Source organism: Cnephaeus nilssonii (genome assembly GCF_951640355.1).
Source record: "Cnephaeus nilssonii genome assembly, chromosome: 20".
Lineage (NCBI taxonomy): Eukaryota > Metazoa > Chordata > Mammalia > Chiroptera > Vespertilionidae > Cnephaeus > Cnephaeus nilssonii.
The window spans coordinates 34,596,290-34,620,374 of NC_137091.1; the positions used below are offsets into that span (position 1 = coordinate 34,596,290).

A 24,085-nucleotide genomic window follows, 5' to 3' on the forward strand; every position below is an offset into this window, starting at 1 on the left:
GGGGCAGTGAGAAGGCTACAGGTCTGGGCCCTGGGCCCTGAACCCATCTCTCTGGAGTGAGTGGGAGGAGGAACCCCTTTCACCACTCACCACTTACACACACTGCTTTCTCACCTGGCTAGAACACCAGGTTTCCGACTTCCACGAGGGAGGCAGCCAGCTGTTTGATGAAGGGGAAGTCTTGTGTGTGGTCCTGCCATACAGCACCTACGTCAAACATGAGTATCACAGATATCTTAGGGAGTCCAAGCTCTGTGACCAGTTCCCAAGGTTGCACAAGTCACCAACCAATGCCACCGGAAACAGCTAGTGGCCCTTTACTCTTCCTGCTTGCTAGCAATTGAAGATCCAATTGGAATGCTAACCAGACTGTCATAGTGACAAGCACATATAAAAATCTCCGATTTGAGCCATATAACAACGTCAGAGTTGTTGGGTTGGAGGACTGGCACTATGTGTTGAAGAAGTGAAGACCCAGCCCCTGAGGCCCTCCCTCCCACTGTACCTAGAGTGGCAGTCAAGCAGCAAGGTGGCAGTCTGTAAGTTACTCCCAGGCATTAGGACTACCACCAAGAAAAGCCATTCTGGAGACCACAGTGCTTTTTATGGTTGGGGCTAATAAATCCCCTCTTGTTTCTGAGACAAGGTGTTGGAGGTATTACATTTTGATAACCAAAAGGAAAGTCTACTCACTCAGAAAAGAGACAGAGATCTCTCATGCCCCTCTATCTTGGCCCCTGAGAGTTTGCAGATCTGAGAGATTCAAGTCCAAACTACAAGGCGACAGAGTTGACTCTGCAAACTATCCTTCCACAATCCTTGGGAGACACATTTTGCTAGACCAAGACCACTGCATAGACACTGAGCTAGGGTGGTGCCCATGGCCAGTTCCACATACTAGAACCTGAGGACAGCAGGGCCTTGGCTCTTGGCTTTGAAATAGACTGGAGGTGCCCTTGGCTTTCAGGGTAGCTTGACTTCAAGGCCACAGCCCCTATGGCTCTACCAACAGCAGAACTTTGTCTGGTTACCTCCCCTGCCGGAAGCCAATTCTAGCATGTCAGCTGGGCTGAATCATCTGGGACGGCTAAAAAGCATCTCCCCCAAACCTGAATAGTATTGTCTGCTGCCAGACAGCTCAGGGAATCTTTAATCTGCGTGTTATTGCCTCCTGTTGGCCAAACACCTGAACAGCTGTAGGCTATTCTCCAATCTGTAAACCTTACCCTTTAAAGTGTATGTCTTCCCCTTGCCTTAGGACAAATTGTGTTAGTAAATAGCACGGGGTCCTTAGACAAGGGGTAGTCTTTCAGCTCTTCTAGCTGAAGATCCTCTGACCCCCGATGCCTTTCAAAATTATCTTTCATCTTTGGACTCCTTCTTAATCATCTACGCATCAGCTCCTTTCTCCAGAATGCTGAACCCTTCGTAACACTGGGACAAGAACGCCAGCACTCCCCAGTACACTTTTCCTTCCTTTTCTGGTCATAAACTCTTGGGCCCCTGACTAGGGGTCCTGGAAAATATCCCTCTCCACCTTCATAGCTGATAATTGGTGGGCAGAGCCTCCAGGGTGGTCCCTAGTCCATCTGGCAGCTCATACATCCAGGAACCTCTGCTTCATCAAGCTCTGGAAAGCCCTCAGGGAGTCCCCTGGCAGCTCCTCCTCCCTGTATCTTAGTGTTTTCTAAGGTGGTACCAGGCATCCTGTCCTGCTTCTAAGGGAAGGAGTCTGAAAGTCCTGCAGTCCAACCCACACATCAGATCTCCCAGGCCCCTGGCCAGCCAAAAACCCTCAAAACAATCAAAGGCAACCTGGGATCTTAGAAGTAGGGGTGAGGCAGAAGCTGATGTGCCTGGCAAGGTCCTCTTGGCCACAGCACAACCATTTCCAGCCAATGGAGGATGGAGTGAAGAGAGGATAACAGGATGCTCAGAGGGTAACATTCAAAGGAGAGGGAGGGGTAAGGAGTGACTTCTTCAGGGAGGCAGTCTGAAGACTGAGTTTGCTCTTCAGCACATGACCCACACCGCCCTCACCCCCTTTCCTGCTGGCCACACCACCCGAACTAGACTGGACTGGTCTTGCCCCAGCCTTTTCATACTAAGCAGACAGCCAGCTGCTTTGTGTGCAGAACGTCTGGCCAACCCTCTCCAGACTTCCAAATCCTGTGGATTCTGGAATGCAGCTACCCCTCCTGGGCTCACAGCCCATCTTCCAGCTTCCACACTCTGCCTAAGGGAGACTGATAAGGTAAAATAAAAATTTTTACTCTCTCTAAACTCAAGACCATTGCTCCTGACATTCCTCCCCACCCCTCCCACCCCCCGCAAGAATACTTGGCTGTGAAAACTTCCCTGAAGGTTCTTTCAGACAGGCCGACTAAAAAGTAACGTGTTAAAGCCCAGCCTGGAAGCCCTGGCTTTTACATCCATGAAGGGTGCACAGCCAACAGTAGGAACTTTGCCCGCTTAAGAAAACCAGTTCTCCAATCCTTTATGAGCCCCTCTAGAGATGTTTGTATTCTTCAGCCCTTCTGACATTAGAAATGTGAAGCCCTGCCCTATCTGGTTTGGCTCAGTGGATAGAGTGTCAGCCTGTGGACTGAAGGGTCCTGGGTTCAATTCCGTCCGGTCAAGGGCATATGCAACAGGTTGCAGGCTCAATCCCCAGTGGGGGAGGGAGGGCGGTGTGCAGGAGGCAGCCGATCAATGATTCTCTCTCATCATTGATGTTTCCATCTCTCCCTTTCCCTTCCTCTCTGAAATTAATAAAAATTAAAAAAAAAAAGAAATGTGAAGCCCTCATGAAAGCTCGTCATAGCAAATCTGCTTTTATTTCCTCAGTAAGAGGAGGCATCTCATGGCAAGGTCAAGGTGCATCTCGGGCCCATCTCACTAACACAGGGCCCTTCAGTCACTGAGGAGCTTCTGAAACTTTGTTCTGCTCTTCTCACCAGCAGTAACCCCCAAGACTCTCATCCCTTCCACAGGATCTGGCTCCAATTCTTCCTCTAACCAGATACACAGGTTTCTGGGTGGATTCAGGGAGACCCTGTCCCTGGCCTGGACCTTCTTGGCCTCCTAAGTAGCAAATTGAAGTGTTGGTCTGGTGATCTTTAGAGCACCATCCCATCCCTCTGTGCATGTTGAGGCTTCAATCATAAACCTCTCTGGAGAGCTGGAGGATCACAGCTTGTGCCTGAAGACAAGGGCTCCAGAAGGGCCCAACCCCCATCTCTAGACCCTGTGAGCTCCAACCTCTTTTATTGGCACTCTGGTACAAGAGAGCTTGGAATAGAGGTGACATGAAGTGACAAGTGTCTCAAACCTGTGTGGTGGGAACATGGGTGCTTTTTCCTCCTTTTCTATATAAACTAGAGGCCCGGTGCACGAAATTCGTGCACAGAGGGGGGTTGTCCCTCAGCCCAGCCTGTACCCTCTCCAATCTGGGATTCCTGGAGGGATGTCCGACTGCCCGTTTAGGCCCGATCCTGGTGGGATCGGGCCTAAACGGGCAGTCGGACATCCCTCTCACAATCCAGGACTGCTGGCTCCCAACTGCTTGCCTGCCTGCCTTCCTGATTGCCCCTAACCGCTTCTGCCTGCCAGCCTGATCACCCCCTAACCACTCCGCTGCCAGCCTGTTTGCCCCCAACTTCCCTCCTCTGCTGGCCTGGTCACCCCTAACTGCCCTCTCCTGCAGGGTTGATCACCTCCAACTGCCCTCCCTTTCAGGCCTGGTCCCTCTCAACTGCCCTCCCTTGCAGGCAGGGTGCCTCCAACTGCTCTCTCCTGCTGGCCATCTTGTGGTGGCCATCTTGTGTCCACATGGGGGCAGGATCTTTGACCACATGGGGGCAGCTATATTGTGTGTTGCAGTGATGATCAATCTGCATATTACTCTTTTATTAGATAGGATAGAGGCCTGGTGCATGGGTGGGGGCCAGCTGGTTTGCCCTGAAGGGTGTCCCGGATCAGGTGGGGGTTCCCTTGGGGCGTGGGGCAGCCTGAGCAAGGGGCCTGTGGTGGTTTGCAGGCCGGCCATGCCCCCTGGCAACCCAAGCAGAGGCCCTGGTATCTGGAATTTATTTTCCTTTTACAATTGAAACTTTGTAGCCTTAAGCAGAGGCCTGGGCTCGGCCAGGGTGTGTGGAAAGCTTTGCTTCCCCTGTTGCCGGGGGCAACCCTGGCCTGCTCTCTCAAGCTCCATTCTGCTGCCATTTCTGTTTGAATTTGTTTACCTTCTATAATTGAAACTTTGTAGCTTGAGTGGAGGCTTAGGCCTGGCAAGGGCAGACGGAAAGCTTGGCTTCCTCTGTTACCTAGGAAACCTTGCTCTCTGTGGCTGTAGCCATCTTGGTTTGGTTAATTTGCATACTCGCGCTGATTGGATGGTGGGCGTGGCTCACGGGTGTGTCGGAGGTATGGTCAATTTGCATATTTGTCTGTTATTAGGTAGGATGTGTGTTTGATGAATGAAAACAAATAGTTCAAATCTTTATGAGGTGGGTATGATAACTGTAGAGGAGCTCTCAAAGAGGACTTGATAAGTCCACAGTAGAAGATGTCCTCAGGTAAGCTTGAGGGGTCGGAGCTCCACAGAGGCCACCCAAGGTTGGCAATGTTCACACTGAGATCAAATAAGAACTGTACGTATGGCTGAATGGTTCTCCAGAACCTCCTGGCCCTGGATTGAAGTCTACAGAAGGTGCCAGCACGAGTGGTTTCCGGAACTTTACTCTGCAACCATGATGTTTGGAGTGAAGTGAGCAGCAGTGGTTGGGAATGTGGGTCAGAGCCTGACACATGGGAAGGGGATCTCTTTAAAGTTCCATCTGGCAGTTAGCCGGTGCTCTAGGCATGGACACTGGGGGCTTCTGGGGCCTGGGATAGGAGCTAGGACCTTCAAATATAAGACAGGCTTGTCCTGAGACTACAGGAGCCACAGTTGGTCCACTTAGAAGCCAGCCCTCATTATCTCTGGTCCCTTTTCCAGCCTTCTACATAAGATGACACCAGCACCCAGAAACACTTCCTCCAGCCTTGCTGTTCTCCTTCATATCACATCCCTCCTCCCATAGCTTGGATTCCACAGCCCATCATGTCAGTAATAGTCTTACCCCTTCTCTGTCATTCAACCCCCAGGTGAATCCTTGCTCCACCTTCTTCAATTTTTACCTGAAAGCTTCTGGGGGAAAGCCACTTAACCAGAAAGAGGGTTCTATTCTGAATTAATGGTTATCAACCTGAAGTAGATCCTAAGTACAATTTAGAAATTCTACCACATTTCTCCTGTCAATTCACCTTTCTGCTTCCAGACCTTTTTTCACTCTCCCCACACCTGTTTCCCAAGTGCCCCTCACTCTTTGCTGCAGCCTGAGGTAAACCCATTGTCAAGCATTTTCTTTTATTTTTTAGTGATTTGAAAGACAGAGACATCGATTTGCTGTCCCACCTATTTATGCATACAATCCTGGCCTATCCGGACGAGGCTCTAACCAACCGAGGAATGAACAACCCAGCCAGGGCTTGTCAAGCTTTTTAGATCCCCCCCCCCCCCAGCCTTTCCAGAATCTCACAAGATGAACCAGAGCATCTCTCTCCGGTATACTTATTCTTTTTGTCAATCAGATCTTCCTGACATGTGAACATGTTGTAGTCTCTTCCTCCTTAAAAAACCAACCACCAAGTAGCCTCCCCTCAATCTACACCCACTTGCAGCTTCTACCCACAGTTCAATGACCACCTAAGCCCAGTTGCATCCCTAGCACTCTCCTAAACGCCAGACCCCCGTCCCCAGTGCCTACTTAGTACTTCCTTTTTGATGTCATGTTCACAAAGGCAGCCAATGGCCTTCTTTCCCACCTTCTTCAGGGGCTTCCCACCAATGTGTCATCAATACAATGGTTAGTTCCAGAAACCAGAAGAAACGGAGGATTCCCTCCCCATCCTGACCCTCCATTTCTATTTAATCATTGACTTTATTCCCCATTGCCACCACCACAGTCTGTGAGTAGCTTTCCAAGTGAGGTTCACATACCCACTAGTATAAGAAGGCAATCTTCTGGGAAACAGGAAGAAACTGTTAGAACTTTTTTAAATTGAATTTCAGAAAGAGGAAGAAAGGGAGAGAGAGAAACATCTATGTGAGAGAGAAACATCGATTGGCTGCCTCCTGCATGCTTCTGCATGCATACCCCTAACCGGGGATCGAGCCCACAACCCAGGCATATGCCCTGACCAGAAGAACCAGCAACCTTTTGGTGCACAGGGTGATGCTCAACCAACTGAGCTGTTGGTTGATTCTTGTATGTAACCTGACAGGATCGAACCTGCAACCTTGGCACATCTAACCAACTGAGCTACCCAGCCAGGGCCTAAAACTTATATATAATGTTTTTTTTCTTTTAAAATTCGTTTTATGTATGTTTCATAATGTAAATAGCATATTAGTGCATATATATATATATATATATATATATAATTTATAAATAAAATCTAGATGATAGTCAAACTTTTATCTATGGATATTTAAGAATAAAAAAAATGTGGAGGTGATCCTAAATCAGGATCACCTTTTGCTTGGATAATCAAAATAGCCTACTGACTGGTCTCTACATCTATTGATTGACAGATTGTGGTAAAATATACCATTATAACCATTATATATATTCATTGACTTCAGAGAGCAATGGAGAGGGAGAGAGAGCTAGAAACATTGATGATGAGAGAGAATCATTGATTGGCTGCCTCCCGCACACCCCCTAGTGGGGATTGAGCCCGTAACCCGGGCATGTGCCCTTGACCAGAACTGAACCTGGGACCCTTCAGTTCCCAGGCTGACACTCTATCCACTGAGCCAAACCAGCTAGGGCCATTATAACCATTTTGAAATATATAGTTTTGTGGCATTAAGTACATTCACATTATTGTGCAACCATCACCATGTCCACCTCCAGAACTTTTTCATCTTCCCAACCTGAAACTCTATCCAGCAAATACAAACTCCCTTGCTTCCGCAGCACATATATTAAAATTGGAATGATACAGAGAAGACTAGCATGACCCCTGTGCAAGGATGACACACAAATTCGCGAAGCATTCCATATTTAAAAATAAACAAAATAAACAAATAAACACAAGCTCCCTATGCTCCCCTATCCTGGCAACTACCATTCATTTTTCTGTCTCTATAAACTTGACTATTCTGGGTTCCTCATATACGTGGAATTATAGAAGATTGTTTTGTGTGGTTTTTTTTTGTGACTGGCTTATTTCGCTTGTTTATGCCTTCAGAGTTTATTCATTTGTAGTATATGTCAGAATGTCCTTTTTAAAAAAAAGTCTGAATAATATTCTGTTGTGTGGACATACCACATTTTGTTTATCCATTCATCCAAGGTGGACACTTGGGTTGTTTCTACGTTTTTGATTATGAATAATACTATGAACAAATCTACGTTCACTCTTGCCTCCCACAGTATAGCCCAAGTAATCCCTTTAAATCCACAGGTATGGTAAAACCGCCTCTTGCTTAAGACTCAGTTTTCTAAAGCTTTCAGGTGAGACCTCACCACCCTAGTTTCTTGAATACAAAGCCCTTGAAGACACCTGCTGCTTCTCCTGCGGAAATGGCCTTTTCTTTCAGCTTCTCCAGGTTTTTCTTTTCTTCTTTTTCTTCTTCTTTCCTTGAAGACCTCAACTCCTGCTCATTTCCCTGGGCGAAGAATGGCCTGATCACCCGCCTTCTCTAGGTCAGGGGACACCCTCCTCCCTCTTCCACTTTCCCCTCCTACCACTTGTCACAATTGGCACTCTGTCATCACGCGTATTTGTGACAATTTCATTGTTGCCGTCATTAGAGAGTAAACCTATGAGGGTGAGGGAATTATCCAGTCCTACAGTGCCTGTCCGGGCCTGGCAGCTAGCAAGCGCTCCATACTTCAGCCATCGATTACAATAATAAATCCCCGAGGCAGCAGCTGACCCCTCCCTCCCCGAGGCCAAGCCGCAGCGCAGGACTGGGTCGGCCTGGCGGGCTCCGGCCGCCGGTCCTCACCCCCGCCCCAGCGGCCCCACGGGAAGGTCCTCCGTCCCCGGAGACGGAGGTTAGGGGTCCGCCCCCGCCCCGCTCGCGCGAGGAGGGCTTCTGTCGGCGGGGCTGGGTCCGCAGCCACACCGGCGTCCGCCGGGCGGGGGCGGGGCCGGCCCGGGCGCGTCACTTCCGGTGTACACAGCCGGTCGGGGCGGTGTGCTGGGGGCCGGGGCGCGTCGCAGGTGAGGAGCGGGCGCGAGCGGGCACTGCCTGGCGCAGGCGGGAGGGGTTGGGGGTGGCCGGTGGCTGGCGGGTCGCGGCCGGAGCTGGAAACTGGACGAGCTCGCAGGGGCGCCGAGCCGCAGGCTCCCGCCCCTTGCCCGTCCGCTGTGGAGGACGCGCCGGGTTCTGGGGGCGCTGGCCGGGCGGACGGAAGCCTGGAGGGCCTCCCGGCTCGTGCCCGGGCCCCGGGGAGCGGCGGGGACCCCGAGGACGCGGGGCTGGAGAGGCGGGGGACTGGCGATCCCTCGGGCCGGCGCCGAGACCGACTCCCGGAAGCCCTCGGAGCGGTCGGCGGAGGGACGGCGGCCTGTGGGAGGCCGGGGTCCGCCGGCACTGGCTTGGGGACGTGGCCCTCACGCCGCCCCGCGGCTGCCCGGCCGCTGCGCGCACCTTCCCTCCCGGAGCTGGTGCGGTTCCTGGCCGGCGCGGCCGGGCTGGGGAGGTTCCGCGGGGGCCCCTGGAGGGCCGGGGCCGAGGAGGATGAAGGACCCACGCGCGTGCGGCGAGCGCAGGGTCAGGGGTGTGTCTTCCTGCCCCGCGCGGGACCGGGAAAGGAGCGTGCCTGGTTGGCATGATAAGAATTTTGTTTATAGTTCTTGCAAAATTTGCCAGATAAACACTCAGCTTGGGGAGGGGGCAGTTTGAAAATAGCTCGTTCCCTCCCCACCCCTCCACCAGAAAATCAGTTCTCCTCTCCTCACATTCAAAACAACACAAAAAGTATTGTGACAATACTTTTTAAAATGACAGTCATCCACCAACCTATCACTCAGTGACAACCATTGCTAACATGTTGGTGGTATCAGTAAATAGAGTCAGGTATTATTTTTATGGACTCAATAGTATATACCATTGCATATCATAAATGTAACCAAGCCCTACAAATGAACATTTAGATTGTTTCCAGTTCGTCACAAGATAAACAATTCTGTCAAAAGGATTTGTCTGATTGTTATTATAGGAGAATTTTACAAATAAGGGAAAAGGTAACACATTCATTTAAAAAAATACTTATTTTTTTAAATAGGTTTTTTTTTTCATTGTTGACATATTTGAAAAATTCTCCATTCTGATGTTTAAAAATTCCACGTTTTCTTCTCATTTCACGGTTTTTGTTCGTTTATTTTTTAACTGTTAGCTATTTAATCTACTTAAAATTTGGTTTTGGTTTAAGATATGAAATATTTTCCAAATGGGTTCGTTGTCCTGATTTTATTGAAAAGTTATAACTGCTATTTTATCCTGTTTTAGACCTAAAGTTCTAAGTATGTTTTTGTAAGAGGATTACTTACAGATTTGATATCTAGATTTTGTATATGATGTTTTTAAATTTTATTCATAGTATTTTTTAAAATCATGTTCCTTTACAAGTCCAGGAAACATTTCATGTTTGAGGGGTTTTTTTTCTCTTTCTTAAAGTAAAAAGTTGAGTTTATTGCTGTTTCATTTGCTTTCTTGCTGACAAGATAACAAACCATATGAAGAGTTCAGGTTTGTTGTGGCAACTTTTCAGTCTGGCATTTGAGATTCTAATCTTCCTCTATTTTTGCACACCAATACGTAGGTTAGCAGTGGAGACCAAGATAGAAAAGTTCTCAGATTCCCTTGGCAAGCCTAGATTTTTCAATCTAAAATTATCTCTGGATTTTTTGAAGACAGCATGTTTTAATCATCATCCTTAAAAAATTTTAAACAAGTTGCACATGATTCTGTTGAAAATATTACTAAATGTTCATTCTGTCGAAAACCTGAAATCTAATACACAATCTTTATGTTAAGTGGGTCTTCCAAGTCCATAGGAAAATAATTGTATCTCAGAGTTAGAAGGCATCAGATGGATTGGATGTCCACTCTCTCCCATTCCTTCCTGTGACTGTCCTTGGTGGAAAATGATGATCTTCCTAGGTAGACGAAGAAAGTTGGCTTGAACAAGGAATTGCTTTATTTTGGAGTTACAGAAAAAGCAGGATGCCATTTCCTCTTAGTATAAGTTCGGAGAGAGCCTGAATGTGTCAGGAGTTGTGCTTCATATGCCTTTATCTCTATTGTCACTGCCCTCTTGAGGGTCCCCTGATTGATAGATGCAGTGGCTGCCGCTTACTCATTTCCCTTGACCTTGACCATAAATATTTGGCATGGTCAGCCATACTTTCTTGTTGTTGTGAGTCTCCTTTTGGTTGGCCTTCTTGACTTAGAGCTGTGGTGGTCATTTTCTTAACTTTGTGCCTGTGCATTTTTCACTTGTCTGCCACTGCTTTTCTTCCCACATCTGCCTGGGAGCATTTTGTTTTTTTTTCTTTTTTGTTAATCCTCACTGGATATTTTTCCATTGATTTTTAGAGAGAGTGGAAGGGAGGGGGAGAGACAGAGAAATATCGATGAAATACATCGATTGGTTACCTCCCACCCGAGCCCCAACCAGGGCCAGGGATTGAGCCTGCAACCAAGGTATGTGCCCTTGACCAGAATCAAACCGGGGACCCTTCAGTCCGCAGGCAGACCAGCTAGGGCCTCGGAACATTGTCTGAGGCTTAGCTTCATGCCTCTACCCTTGTCCTTGAATACATGCTCCTTCCCACTCATTGGATATGTATGTGACTTCTAGATAGAGATGCTCTTCACCCCCTCACCCTGCCTCTACTCAGTAACCCCAACTCAGATTTTGCTGCAGGTGATTTCTCTCTCTCTCTCTCTAACTGACCCTGGACATGTTCCTGAGCCCATGCTTTCTCCAGGTCATGGAGCCCTTCAATGCTTCCCAAGGTGGCCTGTCCTTAATGACCTTAAGGTTCTTATTCGTTGACAATAGCACATCTCTTCTTCCTTCTTGATTTGGGTTATATTTAGCATATGCTTCTATCCCTACAAATTGATTTAAACTTTGTACCTTTGCTCAGGGACCTCAGACATAATCTGGTTCCACCCTGGATAAGAAAGATGAAATCCAGTGAATTTAGTCTTGAATTTAGTTAGGTTATATTTATGAAGTTTTTGCAGTATAAGCCAGTTACCAAACTGGAAGATTGGAATACAGAGCCACCAGGCCCAGCCTGGGGATAAAAACCAAATAATCCATTGCCATAATGCATCGTAAGTGCATAGATAAGCAGGAGGCACATATATAAGCTCAACCAGGTTTTAGAGAAGATACCTTGCCTGTTTCATCTCTAGGGCCTACAACACAATGTTCTGGATACAATGAAGTTTTTGTTAAATGAAATGAATGAATCAGTGATCATCCAGGAATGAAATCAATCAATGTTACACAAAACAGCTATCTATAGAAAAGATATAAGCCAAGAGACATTTTGTAAATGTAGTTTGGAGAATTTCAAGGAAAACTTTTTAAGTTCAATCAAAATGACCCAGTTATAACCCCAGGAAAGCATGATTGGAATTTGTTTGTAGCCTGGATGCTTAAACTTAATTTAGTATCCTCAGAAGAAAGACTGCATTTTTTTAGAGGGAGGGGGTGGGGATGGTGTCTGTGGGAATTGGGGTAGTGGGTCCAAGTGAGGAATTAGGTGGTGTCTCTGTCGCACTGTCTGGAGGCCTAGAGCAGAGGAGCTGTGTGTGTAGTTCCCCGCCCGGCCTCTGCACTACCGGGTGGGCACATCCCTGTTGATGCCTTCAGCCAGGAAAATCCCTTGCTTTGCTTCCATGATCTTAATACCCTCTGATTAGAACATGGCTTCACATGAAGATTTCCTACCAAGGTGAGAATGTGAGTTGTTGAGAGTTTGCATCCAGACTGCTTGGGTCAGATCCTGGTCTTGAGATGCTGGCTGATCTGTTTCCCCATCTGTAGAATGGGGATAATAGTAACATCTTCCTCTTCACTGTCTTGGCACCTGCTAAGTGCTCAGTATTAGCTCTCATCAGTATTTATAGACTAGTATCTGATCTTCTGGTTAATGCATCAGTTATCTTTGAGCCTGGATAGCCTGAATTAGTCCCCCTGAACTTTGGCGCACTGACAAAGCTGAGCACCATGAGGTGGAAGTCATGACAGATAGGCTCTTCCCGAACTGGTCAACCAGAGAATCCAGCTGCAGTTGTTAGGGAAGACTTTCCTGGAGAAGGTTGTGCTTGAGCCGAGTACTGTGGGAAAAAGTCAGTCCAGCCCCACAGTAACGGGTAAGTCCAGCACACTTAGGCAGGGCACTGACAGGTACAAAGGTGTACATGTGAGCAAGCATGAGGTATGTGAGCTGCAGGAGATATAGGGTAAAGGGTGGGCAGGTATGAATAGAGGGAAATGAGATTGGAGAGGAAAGTGGGACCAGCTCTTGAAGAAATAAGATCTAACTTATTGGGCACTAACAGTGCCTCAGATGCAGTGTTAATTTCTTAGACCAGTGATCGGCAAACTCATTAGTCAACAGAGCCAAATATAAACAGTACAACGATTGAAATTTCTTTTGAGAGCCAAATTTTTTAAACAGACTGCTTCTAATGCCACTTCTTCAAAATAGACTCGCCCAGGCCGTGGTATTTTGTGTAAGAGCCACACTCAAGGGGCCAAAGAGCCGCATGTGGCTCGCGAGCCGCAGTTTGCCGACCACGGTCTTAGACTTACTGTGCTAGTCAGGTTTTATGCTAAGTTTTTTGTGTACATTACCTTGTTTAGTCCTCATAACAACTCTATGATGTACGTACTTGCTAATACTATTTTAGGAGAAGTGACATGTTGAATGTCACCTGGTAGGTCTCTGTTGATTCAGCATGCACATTTCTGAAAGGCTAACCCTTGATATCTTTTGTACATTTAAAAACCTTTTGTGACTCCTATTTCCTGATGAAGCCCAAGTCCACCAAGATCCTCTGGCTTCATGAAACCATCTTGGGCGAAAGTGTGAAAATATGTGTATCTTAAAACAACATGGGTGTTCAGCCGGCATGGCTCAGTGGTTGAGCGTCGACCTATGAACCAGGAGGTCAGGGTTTGATTTCCAGTCAGGGCACATGCCTGGGTTGTGGGCTCAGTCCCCAGTAGGGGACGTGCAGGAGGCAGGCGATCCATGATTCTCTCATTATGGATGTTTCTATTTCTCTCTCCCTCTCCCTCTTTGAAATCAATAAAAAATATATATATTTTTAAAAATCAGCTTTGGTGCAAATAATGAATCAAGCTCAGAGAAATATCATTCAGTGAAAAAGGCAAGACACAGAACAATATGTATATGTACCCATTTGTATAAAGAGAACAAAGAGAGAGACCTGAAATAGGTTTCTAAGTACAGAAGTTTCTGGAATAATAAAAAAGAAATAGTGGTTGCCTTTGGGAGGAGGCCCCAGAAATCTAGGCTGTTACACTGACCTAGCTTTTCTTGTGTACTCTTATATAGTGTATAGAGATTTTTCATTCTGTATGTGTATTGTATTTCAGTTAAAAATTAATAAAAATAAAATTTTAAATGCTATGTAGATAGCAGTCATTTAGAGAGAGAATGTAACCTAGAGGTTAAGAGCAAGTTACTTTATTCAGATTGCTTGGGTTTGAGTCCTGCCTCTGCCATTTACTAGTCACTAACCTCTAAGTTATAACCTTTACCTCATTTGACCCTGTCTGAAAATGGGGGGGTAATAGTATCTACCTCCTGGGGTTATAGTGAGGCTTAAATGAGTTTATTTTGTGAAGTTTTTAGAACAGTTGCTGACAGATGTGTTTTTTGTTGGTGGTGGTGGTGATATGGTCCTGTTCTGTGCACTGCAGTGACTGTGAACATGGGTCCAGCCTCAGTCTCTGTGTGTTTACAATCCATTGGGACGGGGAAAGCATACAAAGCTAAAGGGAGCAGTGGCAGTGGAGGCTGCAGGAAATGGGAAAGGCTCCATGGGAACTGAAGGGGCCCAAGTTGGTTTCATTGAAACAGTGGATCTTAAATAAGAATAACTTCTAGCAAAAGTGAAAGGAGAGAAAAGGGCACAAAGGGACTTGTTCCAAAGGTGATGTGTGTTCCAGATGGACTGAGGTAGAGGAGTGAGAGAGGAAAGAGCCTTCAGGGAGACTGAGATTGGAATGTGCCATCGATTGCAGGTCATGGTTATGTGGCAGAATTTTTCCTTTAGCATATGTAAAATAATGACTTATAAATGATAACATCTTGGGCTTGTGAAATGTGGCTTTACCTTGATCTTTAAGATGGTGAGGTATTTCTGTATAATTTATTTAATGACTCCCTTAATGCAGGACATGTGGGTTACTTCCAGGTTGATGCTTATACCAGTAGACAGTGCTGCCAGTGAGCATGCTGAATGCAGACCCCCATATTCCTGAGTCAGTTTCTAGGATTCATTTCTAGATGTTATTGCCCCCCCCCCCTTTAAAAAAAATTTCAACTATGTTTCTTGTGTCTGGGCCACTGTGCTTTTTAAAATTCGTAGTTGTAGCCCTAGCTGGTTTGGCTCAGTGGATAGAGCGTCAGCCTGAGGACTGAAGGGTTCCAGGTTCGATTTCAGTCAAGGACACGGGGCGGGGTTGTGGGCTGGATCCTTAGTAGGGGGCATGCAGGAGACAGCCAATCAATGATTCTCTCTCATCATTGATGTTTCTACATCCCTCTCCCTTCCTCTCTGAAATAAAAAAATATATATTTTTAAAGAAGAACGTGGTACAGTCTTGTCCAGATTTGTCATTCATTTAAAAAAAAATTTGTAGTTGTAAAACATCATAATGGACAAGTCTTTTAGTGTGGAATTAAAGTTAAGTATTACCTAAAAAAAAAAAAAATCTAATTTTCCTGGTAAAAATGATTTGAGAATTAGGTGCTAGTGAGATGGTAATTATGATTGGGGAACTTGGGAATACTTGAGTCTTTTCCCACCCCCCTCCCCCGTCCCAGAGGGGGATGTGTGTGCCTGAGAACACAGGCAGAGGAAAGCGGGCTTGGCTCCCAGGCTGGGCACTTGCTGCGGGCTGTGGTAACCTATGTCGGGAGAGGCAGAGTGGTCCCTTCCCCACTCACAGGGACCTACCCATTCCTGTCCGAGAGTCTCACGGTGGACATACACCACATCCTTGTGCTTCAGCAATTCCTCAGCATCGTCCATGTTCTTCTAGCCTGGGGCTGAAAGAGGAGGGAGTCATAGACAGGGAAATGGGAGGAGCAATGACCTCTTTTTCCCTCTGGAGGACACAGGGCAACACTCTTCGTTGGTTTCCAGGGCCTAGGGAGTGGGGGCCAGAGTTGCAGGAAGGTAAGTAATATGTCTTGAAGTAGTTGTAACTATGCAGTAGTTTGGGAGGGAGGGGAGTTTGTTTATTTATTTATTTTACTAATGGTAGGACAGAATGAAGAATTTCAGTAGAAGGTAAAATGCTGCCCTCTTAACTAGTTCCTGGCTTCTTCAGAGCAGTAGCTTCCATTTACTGAGTGAGATTCAGGATATGCCAAGTGCTGTCCTTTATGGATTGAATCCTCAGCACAGAACTGAAGAAATTGAGGCACAAGAGTTCAGTAATTTGCCCAAGGTCACAAAGTTCTTTTTTTCTCTTCTTTTTTTAATCTTTATTGTTGAAAGTATTACATATGTCCCCTTTCTTCCCCCATCGACCCTTTCCAGTCCTCCCCACCCCAGACCCATTCTTCCCCACAAACATTCCAGCAGGTCAGATATTTAGCAATGCGGACATTAAAGAAGTCTCTCCTGCCCTCCCTCTAAAGGAAGGCAGCCTTGGAGAGCAGTCCTGCAGTGGCTCACCAGACTGGCTTCCAGGGTCTGTCACTTATGTAGGCCATGAGCCTTCACATATTCAAGCATTTACTAAGGTCCTACTCTGTAAGGACCTCTTTAAGCATTTACTAAGGTCCTACTATGCTCCAGGCACTGGGGATGCAGTGGTGAATGAGACAGACACATTCTTGCTCTCTAGGAGTTTACTTAACAGCCTTCATGGAAGAAAAAGGAGCGGTAGCTTCCATTTTCGAATGGGCTCCCTCACTGTGACTGACTTGCTGTTCTTTTCCAGAGATGGGAAGGCTTGCTGGGTGTATAAAATTGGAGTCAGTGTTCCCAGCCTGGAGGAGGGCCATCGGTAAAAATTTTTATGGTGCCTTACATTTTCAGAAATGGTCCTGGATCTGAAGCGTATTTATCTAAAATTTATATAATTCCTCTCCATAGTAAGAATTTCCAAATTACAGTTTGATTTACCCATTTGTATATATGCTTCTTGATAAATACTTGTTTTTCCCATTTGAGGCTAATTTTGGGTAGGTTTGTTCCACAGTGCAAGTTAAGAGTGAGTAGCACTAATAGAATGTTAAGTTTTCTTTAAAAACTTTCTGAAGGATACATTAGTTTTCACTAATTAGTTCAGCTTTTTCAAATTTGGAAATTTTGGATAAAACTAGGCTTAAACAGAGCTGAGTGGATCAAGGCTTTTTCATACTGTAATAGAAATAAATTCCAGGTTCCTAATAGATGTAGATTTTTGGGGAATTTTTTTTTTTTTAACAAATTTGGCTTGAAAAATTACATCAGTGCTGTCCTGGCCAGTGTGGCTCAGTTGGTTGAGCATCATTCCACACATCAAGGTTACAGGTTCCCTTCCTGGGTTGCGGGCTTGATTCCCCAGAATGAGGCCCGCTGGAAGCAGCCCATCAATGTTTCACATCGATGGCTCTCTCTAAAATATATATATTTTTAATTACATCAATGCTTTGTGGTTTTAAAAAATTATTTACTTTAAAATAATTATTCTTCTTGATTTACAGTTGAATTTCCATCAAGCAGCACAGTTTTTGTTTGGGAATATTTTCATAATGCTTGGGTGCATTTGATATGAAGTCTTTTAATGGTCCAAAGCCATTTTAGTTTATAGATAAAAACTTTATTTTACATAGGCCACTTTGTTCACCCCTTGGTGGTGTGTGGTAGTTTATAAAGGTATTTTCTTTTTAAAAATATATTTTCTATTGATTTCAGAGAGGCAGGGAGAGGGAGAGATAGAAACATCAATGATGAGAGAGAATTATTGATCGGCTGCCTCCTGCACACCCCCCACTGGGGATGGAGCTCACAACCCCGGAGCTGGAACCACAACCTCCTGGTTCCTACATCCACGCTCAACCACTGAGCCAGCACAAGTGGGCAATAAGTATTTTCTTGGCAAGGCTTTGCCCTCCCAACCCATTCCCCCTTTTTCCCCTTCTTTTGAAGATTTCTGTTTAACAAAGATTTTTTTGAACTCAGAGTGTTTCTCTAATAAAATTCTTTCAAAAGTTCTAATACTTGTTTTGCTTGAATGGCAACAGCCTTTGAGAGTTAGTCTTTTGACTTCATTAGAAGACTAAAACACGCGTCTTAGAATATAGTAAGTTAATTTATTACTAGAAAATCAGATAGCTAGGCCTGTCCTCAGCAGAACCAAGTAATAATGGATTTTTAAAAGATTAAATGTTCGCCTGGCCTACATGGCTCAGTGGTTGAGCATCAACCTTACGAATCAGGAGGTCAGGGTTTGATTCTCGGTCTGGGCACATGCCTAGGTTGATGTTTGTTTCTCCCTCTCCCTCTCTGAAATCAATAAAAATATATATTTTTAAAAAATTAAATGTTCACTATTTTTCTTTGACATTGAAGATATGGTGATTACCTTTCATTTCATTTACTTTTCTACTTATTTATGTAATGACTGTTTTAAAAATTAAACTAGCCTTTGATCTTCCTCTTTTTCCACCCTCCCATCCCCACCCCCACCAAAATACCCTCAGTTTAAGCAAAATTAAACTGTCCATCTATATGACTGTTTTAACACATTTGGCCTGTGGTTGTTGTTTTTTTAATCTGTATTATTTTGAAACTAAATTTCAACTCTGTTGACTTGTGGTTAGAATTTTTTTCTTCTGCTTAATAGAATTATCAGTTGTTTGTAGATTACCAAATATAAAAGCTCTTCAGATCCACTAATGATAACTTGCTTTGTTTTGTAGAGGAATGCCCTACTTTGTGGTGACAAATTGTTACAGAGCATGTGTCAACACAAAAGGCAGTCAGGTGTCACCGTGTGGAGGCAGACCGGAAACTCCCTGACAGCAGGCCCTGTTGGCCTCTGCCAGGTGCCTAACGCCCTTAGGCCCACCCTCAGGGTTCACCGAGTTGGTTGGGGACAGGTGTGGAAGCACCTTTGTTTTAACTGTGCTCTGATTAGAATTGTTTAGAATTCTGTGATTAGAATTTTTATTTAGTAGTGTTTTTTTCAGTATACTTGAGTTTTGATAGCTCAGTTTAGGACATTGGGCTTTTGATCGTGTCAACTGATCAGTTATTTAATAACTTTATTTTGTTTTAACAGCAGTTTTAGTAGCTACTTCTTGACTAAAAGGAAATAAATAGTTTAATCTTAGCCTCCTTAAAACTTTTTCATTGACATTTTTTACTGATAGGACTTTAATGTTTCGAGAGTTTCACATGATTCTTTAAATTAACATGCTTTTAATTAATTTAATTCCTTGGAAACTGTTTCTGTATAATAGGCTATTGTCCAGTTTTGCACATATTTTTCTTTGGGGACAGTCTGGGCCTGGTGGACCCAGAAGTGTCACTTCCTTTCCTCTGGCCTTGGCTCTCCACGCTGCCTTCCGTTTTGATGTTTTAATGATACCCTCCCTGTTCAGTGATTTGTGTTCAGGAAGCTGGACAGTGATTACTTTTGTTTCTGCTTTGTGAACTTCCTCCCCCACTTCCTATTTTTATGGAGCAACTACAGGAAATGAGGCAGCTCCTGGCTGCTGCTGCTAAGCACTGATTTTAGGTGGGCGAAGACAAGGCCTTAGGGCCTGAGCCATTTAAAGCATTTTCCATCTTTGTCTTTTCACTGTCTCCTTCCTGTAGGAATCATGGGAACACCATTAGGTTGATATGACGATACATCCTCCTCAGCTTTGGGGGCGGGGAACAGGTGCTGCTCAGCTGGAGGGCAGAGCTTTTGTGAAGTAGGTGAGGGGTTTTTCAGTGATAACAGTAGGGATGGGAGTAGTGACCCTATGGACCAGCTGCTGTCATGTGTGAACAGTGGCAGGAGCAAAGGGTGGATTGAAGGGCCCTGTTACGACTAAGGCTGGAAAGGTGGATTCTGGTTATTTTGGAGGCCTTGACTGGCAGGCTCAGAGCGAAACTAAGGAGCCCCATCTGCTCTCTCAGATCTCTGACTGGGTCTCAGCCTCTGTGGCGCTCTCCTTCTAAACTCATGGCATTTGTTTTCTAAACTACTTATTTAGCTTTTACTGACCTCTTTTCCAGTGATACTGTCTTACGGACCGGTTGTAGCTTAATTTTGGGGAAGTTTGTATCATCTTCCCAGAAAGAAGTAACTTTTTATACATTAGGTAACTCGAATATAGAAGGAGCTCAAAGCGTTTGTTTAGCAGTTGCTCATTAGCAGCACTGTTGACCTTTTGAGTGGAATATTCTTTGTCTTTCCATGGACAGGGGGCTGTACTGTGCATTGTAGGATATTTGGCAGCATTTCTGGCCTTACCCACTAGCACTCCCCCAGTTGTGACAACCAAAAAATCTTTTCAGCCCTTACTGGGTGGCTCAGTTGGTTGTAGTATTGTCCCCTACACCAAAAGGTTGTGAGTTAGATTCCTGGTCAGGGCACATACCTAGGTTACAGATTCAATCCCCATTGGGGGTGCGTGTGGGAGACAGCTGATTGATGTTTCTCTTTCACATTGATGCGCCTTTCCCCCTCCCCTTCTTTTCTCTCCAAAATCAATAAACATATCCTCGGATGAGGATTAAAAAAGAAGTTTCCAGACATTGCTGAATGTCTCCTGGGCATGCAAGTGCGTGTGTAATCATCTCCACTATTGAGAATTGCTGTGCTAATGGAATGAATGCTGACTTACTACTTGTGTGAAATGGAATAAAATAGAATGTTTGGTTCCTTGGGATTGGAGCCATTTGTTAGTTTCTAATTCCAGTATCTGACATTCTCATACATTTTTAGTTTGCTACTGAGATTTTGTTCTTGTCTATCAGCCAGCTTTGAGATATACCTTCTGTGTGCTTTCATTTGAAGAGCTGGAGTCTGAGCATCTGGCAGCTTGGCTTCTGGTCCTCATAAAAGGCATTCTCAGTCTCAAATGCTTGTTCTGGAAGGCTAGTTAGTTCCTTGGAAGCTGAACAGTGTGGTGTAAAAGAGGATGAGAAGCATTTAGGATGTAACATAACAGTAGCTAACATTTATGGAGTAGTTGCTGTGGAACAGGTAAACAGGATCCAACTGTGAACTGTGGTGAACAGGATTGGCAGGATTGAATTTAAGGGATAGAAAGGTAAGGAAACAAGACAGGGATAACACCTTAGGTTTAGGCTCAAGATTGGCAGTAAAAACAGCAGAAGGAGCGGGGGATGGAAGGATGACTAGGTAAATTTGAACACGTGAGTAGATGTTTTGTGAGTCTAGTCTTGCGGGGAGGAGAGGTCTTGACTGGGAAGTTGAATTTGGGTATCATCAGCAATGCAATGGGTATGATCTTCTAAAGAGAGGTCACTTTTCCTTGCTCCAGCTCAACGTTATGTCAATTTCAAGAAGCCTACAGCTTTATTTAAATCATCTAAGAGTGAGAAACAGAATTTCTTTGGCTAGATGTTTGACTGACAGAGGTGGAATAGTACAGTGATAGAGCACTCAGCCTCTAGTGGCAGACAACCAGGCCCCAAATCCAGCTCTGTTGGTGACTACTGCCTGATCCAAGTGGCAAGAACTTGAAGAGTTCACTTAACCTCTTTAGATGCCTCGCCTACCTCACAGGGTCATTGTGAGTATTAAATTAGGTAGCAAGTGTAAAGTGCATAGCACAGTGCCTGGCACTTAGTACCCATTTAGTTAATGTCAGCTGTTTTTCTTTTACAGTTCTAGTTGAGCATTAAAAATGAGACTATGTATCTAAAGCCCCATTGTAGACATTTAATGAATGGTTCATTTTGCTGAGGAGTACTTTGTGTGAACATGATATGTCATCAGTAGCTTTTTTTTATTTATTAAATAAAGCAGAACCTTATTATCAGCATTTAACTGCTGCCTTTGTGATTGGCAAGGCTGACTGTGTGAATGCTGTATAGACAGAGCCATTAAATAATACTAAGAATGAACTAATCACTCAACAAATACCTGTTGAATGTTTAAAGTGTGCTTAGCACTCTCAAATATCTTGAATGACAGGAAGCACAAAGGAAACTGGCAGTTGTGATACGGTATGGTACAGCAAAGATAATACTAAGACGGGCCTCAGAATGGGTGTTAGGATAGCACACAGAGTTGCTCCCAACTCGGTCTTTGTCAGGGTGGCTTCCCAGGGGAGCTGATGTCTAACTTAGATACCCAGGAGGAGGGAGAGTGAGCCAGGAGAGCTCTCCAGGCAGAGGGAACTAAACGTGTAGGTGGCGAGAGGGAAGATGGCACAGCAAGAACTGGGCAGTGTTGGGCAGAGATTGGGAGTGGTGGTGTAAGAAAGTTGCGAAGTGTAGTGGAGAGCTATCTGGATTTTACACAGGAGGGTGGCATGATTAAATGGACTCTAGATCAGCCACACAGCAGCCAGAGGGGAGCAGTCCAGGCATTTGGGAAATCACGCGGGAGGCTCCCTGTAATTCAGGCAAGAGGTGAAGATGGTCTGAACTTTGGATTGGCAGTGAAGGTGAAAGGGAAAAGACCTGACAGATATTAAGAAGACAGGAAGGATATGACTAAAGGGTTAACTGGATGTAAAGGTGAACGAGGAGTAGAGGATAACTTCCAGGTTTCTGGCTTGTTCAGGTAGGTAAGTGGCGCTGCCACTGAAAGACTGGGGAGAGTTGGTGTGGACATTTGACGTGGAGGCCTGTTTAGTAGGGATCTGGATATTTGGGATCTGGAGCACAGGAGAAAGACCTGGCTTAGAGAGATGGGTTAGGGAACCCTGCCCAGGGAGAATATGTTGAAACAGACTGGGCACAGTTTAGAGCTCTGAGTAACCACCCAGCACTTCAGGTCTGTCAGAGGGGTGTGTGGCTCAGAAGCAACTAAGAATGGCCAAAGGGGCAGGAGGAGTGCTAGGAGAAGTACCATCTTTTCATATCATTCTTTTAATGTGGCAACATAGAAGAGCAGCAAAAAAAAAGGAGAGTCCTAAGAGAGAGAAAGAGAACTGAATCTTTCAGGAATTTTTTCTTGCCTGGGTAGGTATTTTTAATTTAGGAATGTTGAAACTAAAAGTCTTCAAAGCATTTTTCCGGAGTGCATTTCTAAATATGGCCTGTGTCCTTCTGAACTGCCAAAAAAACATAGAAATGGTTGGGCTTTGAACTTCATAGACAATAACTTCACTAATCTCCCTAAAGAATTTCCTGTAGTGTCTCCACATTAGCAAGGGTAGATATTTAAATTTACATTGTTGTGAACTAGAGGGGAAAAATTTTGTATGAAGAGGAAATTGTTTATGGAGTCTTTCATGTTTTTTTCTTTTTTCTTTTTTTTAATAAACAATAGCTTCATTGAAATTAACTCTCATGCCATACAGTATCTACTTAAAATGTATAATTCAATGATTTTTAGTATATTCACAGTTATATAACTATCATTACAGTTAATATCAGAACATTTCATTACTCTAAAAAAACAAACAATGACCATATTCATTAGCAGTCATTCCTCATTCTTCCCATCAACCCAACCCTACACAACCATTAATCTACTTTCTGCTTCAATGGATTTGCCTATGCTGGATATTTCATATTAATGGAATCATACAATATGTGGCCTTGTGTGTCTGGCTTCCTTCACTTAGCATGATGTTTTGTTTTGTTTTGTTTTTAATATACATTTTTATTGATTTCAGAGAGGAAGGGAGAGGGAGAGAGAGATAGAAACATCAGTGATGAGAATCATTGATCGGCTACTCCTGCACGCCCCCTACTGGGGGTCGAGCCTGCAACCCTGGCATGTGCCCTTGACTCGAATCGAAGGCGGGACCCTTCAGTCTGCAGGCTGACGCTCTGTCCACTGAGCCAAACCAGCTAGGGTAGCATGATGTTTTCAAAGCTCAATTTATGTCAGCAGTCACCAACCTTTCGGACCTCATGGACCACCAGTGGTCCTCGGACCATCGGTTGGCTACCGCTGCTCCTTAAACCAGCCGTCACCAATCTTTCAGACCTCACAGAACACCAGTGGTCCACGGAGCACTGGTTGGCGACTGCTGATTTATGTCATAGCACGTATCAGTACTTCTTTCATTTTTATGCCTGAGTAGTAGTATCCCGTTTTATGCCTAGATTACATTTTGTTGATCCATTATCTGTTGATAGACATTTGGTTGTTTCTTCTTTTTTACTATTTTGAATAATGTTGCTCTGAACTTTCATATACAGGTTTTTGGTAAACACATTTTTCATTGTTCTTGGGTATATACATAGTTGTGGAATTACTTGGATATATGGTAATTCAATGTTTAACCTTTTTGTTTTGTTTTGTTAATCCTCTCGCAAGGATTATTTTTTCCCTTTGATTATTAGAGAGAGTGGAAGGGAGGGGGGAGAGAGAGGGAGAAACATCGATGGGAGAGAGACATTGATTGACTGCCTCCCGCATACCAGGGCCGGGATCAAAGCTGCAACCCAGTTATGTGCCCTTGACCGAGAATCAAACCCAAGACCCTTTGATGCTTGGGCTAATGTTCTAACCATTGAGAACCCTGATCAGGGCTATGTTTAGCCTTTTAAGCTGCTGCCAGACTGTTTTCCAAAGTATCTGCACCATTTTACATCCCCACA

At 44.9% G+C, this 24,085-nt stretch overlaps 1 protein-coding gene across 6 annotated transcripts in view; it reads left to right on the forward strand.

The window, feature by feature from the left end:
• The first annotated feature begins 8,209 nt into the window (after nucleotides 1-8,209).
• GARRE1 (granule associated Rac and RHOG effector 1) overlaps nucleotides 8,210-24,085 on the forward strand; it is an 83,524-nt gene continuing 67,648 nt past the window's right edge. For 3 of the 6 annotated variants that reach the window (XM_079800072.1, XM_079800077.1, XM_079800076.1), the window contains exon 1: nucleotides 13,663-15,520. The gene's annotated coding sequence lies outside the window, so the exon portion shown is untranslated. Of the gene's footprint in view, nucleotides 8,281-13,662; nucleotides 15,521-16,339; nucleotides 16,359-24,085 lie in introns of those variants that run through there. The other 3 variants (XM_079800073.1, XM_079800075.1, XM_079800074.1) reach the window with 3 other exon arrangements.